The following is a 3511-nucleotide window of genomic DNA, read 5'->3' on the forward strand; positions in this document are numbered from 1 at the left end:
TAGTGAAACGAGTATTCTAGAAGGCTGTCAAGTTAAAAGCACTAAAGTCATTCATTCGCATCCAGCAATACATCAAATGCCCACCCACCCCTATCCTAAATTCCTCTGCGATCATATACCAGTGTGCTTAGAGTTACTCAGAGGTAAAGAGACTTTAAACCCTGACAAAGCATGGTTAAAAGGAAATGAGGATGTTTGGCCTGGCTCCAGGGGGATCTGGCAGTGTCTTCAAATGTCTTTCCAACTGCCATGCGCAGAAAAAAATTACATTTGTTTTGTTGGCCCCAAATAGAGAGGGAGATTTCAGCTCAGCATGTGGAACGTTTTGTAGCTGTGAGGGGGAGCACGCATCCTTGAGAAGAAGAGAGCTCAGGTCACTGAAGGTACTCACACAAACAGTGAATTGTGTTAAATATAATTACTCAACAGAAATAAAGCAAGTGCTAAGTACTTTGCTAAGCACTGGTTATAAGATGAACTAGATCCGTATAAACATACAGTTGAAAATCACAAGTTCGGTGTGGTAAATTGAGATGATAGGGGCCTGGACAAGACATTGGGGTAACACAGAAGAGGGTCACTGCTCCCCAGCTTGTGAAAGGATGTGGGTAGACAGAAGGGGATGTGAAAGGATGTGGGAAATGACAGAAGGCTTCAGAGGATGAGGGGAAGGTAGTCAAGTGACGAAAGTGGAAAGGGCATTCCAGATTTGTTACAGGATAACCGAGCCTTTAGGGTTAGAGATATTACAGAAGTGATTTAGATATCAGATGAGAGGTTCAACTTGTTGACCTGTGACGTCCAATTTTGATTCCACAACTTCTAAATGAAGAAAACAATCACCAGGGGCAGAACTGATCCACACAGAGCCTCCCTTATCTCTGAACGAGGAAGGGAATTGCTTAAGGAAGCTGGGATATGGCCCAGAACAAAAGTCAAATTCCTAGCCCTTCCAGGAAGCAGAATAGGTGGTGCGGCTAAAGGACAGTTAGAAGAAAACATACAGTGAGGTCATGAGAGGCCCACACTCCAAACTGGGTCAAAGGGGCTGAGAAAGAAACATTTACACAGGAGAAAAGGCGACACCTGAGAGACAGGGATTAAAAAAACAACAACAGCATACAGATGCAAGGGAATACAGAAATAATCTGGTCTTCCCCTAATATTAGGAAAATAAGGCCCAATATCTCATGGAAAGAGAGTACCTAATCCTAAACCCAGAAGGGTTTTCATTGTGCCGTGTGGTTCACTTTCCTTTTTACCCTAATACAACAATTGCTGCTCATGCTTCTTTGGGCTTTCTTCCCTAGGGACCAAGGGGTGATTATTTGTTTTGACTTAAAAACACTTTTCTTTTGCAGTTCCTGCTGCTGTTGGAGGCTACACACAGGGAGGAAAGTAAATGGAGAGGGTGATAAGTAGGTGGTAACATCAACCAGACTTTTAAAATAGATTTTCACATGGCAAATCTTTGAGATGAGAATAACCCAAAATAGACAACATTACCACAATGGGCAGACCCTTTTGCCTGAAGGGCCTATTTCTCTTTTAAAAGTTATGGCTATCCTTTCTTCAAGGCTTCATCAGAAAGCATATAATCTTTATGGATTTCTTGAAGTTCAATTTTATTTAAACATAAAAATAGTTTTTCTTTTGGAAGCCACTCTTCAAAAAGATAATTAATACCTATAATGACCATTTTTATAGTTTTCTTTCTATTCATATTTGGTTCAAAAAACATATTTGTAGTTTTACATAAAATCACGAGTAAGTATAAACTGGTAGGTTACATTGAAGAATATAAAATTTTTCAGATTTCAAAGCCAATGGGTAAGGGAGTCAAACCACCTTGGGCAATTCAGCATAGAAGCAGCCCACCAGAAGGACAAAGTTATTGATAGTTGAGCTTCCAAACTTCCACCTACTAACTGAGGAACAAGTGGCAATGAAGGACCGAGTGAAGGTGCCTCTGATCTCTTACATTGCTCTACGAATTAACATATAAACTCATTAGTCTCTCTCACTGACTATACTATGTAATAAAGTGCCCTGAAAGAAAAGATTCAACTGAATTGTGGTGCCTCAAATCTCTTTCATACACACACACACACACACACACACACACACTACGCATGCACACACACACAATATAAATATTATACCAAATTAATAAATATACCAAACAACACTATTATACTAAGCTTTAAGTGTAGACTTAGTATTTGGCAAATCCATGTCAAAGTTTTCTTTTTTATAATAAAAGGCACATTTACCATTTCAAACTGTCCAGCTCCTTTCAAAACAACTTTACTTTAAAGCCATTTCATAAAGGCTGATCATTTCTCCCAAGCATTAAAAATCAAAACACATATTCTCATATTTTAATATAACTACTTCCTCTTTTTTCTAGCTTTATTGAGTTATAACCAATATATAATGTTATCTAAGTTTATGGTGTACAACATGATGGATTGATACACGTATATATTGCAAAATGATGACCACAATAGTTAATACCTCCATCACCTTACATATAATAACTATTTTTGTGTGTGGTGAGAACACTTAATATTTGTTCTCTTAACCACTTCAAGTATACAATACAATATTGTTAACTATAGTCACTGTACTGAACATCAGATTCCCGGAACTTACTCATCTTATTTGTACCCTTGGACCCCATTTCCCTCAAACCCCAGTCTCTGGCAACCACCATTTTCTATTTGTTTCTATAAATTCAGCTTTTTTAGATCAAATGTGATATTTTTAAAATGGATTGAAAACAGAAAATAAAAGAGCCTATGGAACATTATGAAGCAAGATGTGCAAATTCTCAGATCAACACCCAAGGTATGGTCAACATGTTCAAAATATTCATTTCATTATTGGTCTAAACCAGGGGTGGGCAAACTTTTTGACTCGAGGGCCACAATGGGTTCTTAAACTGGACCGGAGAGCCGGAACAAAAGCATGGATGGAGTGTTTGTGTGAACTAATATAAATTCAAAGTAAACATCATTACATAAAAGGGTATGGTCTCTTTTTTTTTTCAGTTTTATTCATTTCAAACGGGCCAGATCCGGCCCGCGGGTCATAGTTTGCCCACGGCTGGTCTAAACCCAATCACTCTGCTATTAAGTTGCATGTTTTTGTTTTTTTATGTTTATCTAGAAAGGGAAGATTCCATTACATTGAGGTAGTCAGCTTGAACTTTTTGTTCTTCTTCTTCCAAAGCCAATTGACTCAAGTCTTAATTGGCCAGAGGCTAAAATACAGTATTAGTACTTAAGTGCCCTTTATATTTTCCACTTACCCAAAGTACAAGAAAAAATTAGCCATTCTTGGCATTTACAGTTTCATAAACAAATTTGTTTATTTGCCCCCACAAAGTTGATTATCAAACTGCATATGCTAAGTTTCAAGTTGCTCAAAAGTCGCCCAATATATAGAAAACTTAGTAAGGACCACCCAAACATTAACCTCATGTTGGCAACCTGCCTCGCATTTTCAA

This window comes from Myotis myotis, unplaced genomic scaffold (genome assembly GCF_014108235.1).
Source record: "Myotis myotis isolate mMyoMyo1 unplaced genomic scaffold, mMyoMyo1.p scaffold_m19_p_1, whole genome shotgun sequence".
Taxonomy (NCBI): Eukaryota; Metazoa; Chordata; class Mammalia; order Chiroptera; family Vespertilionidae; genus Myotis; species Myotis myotis.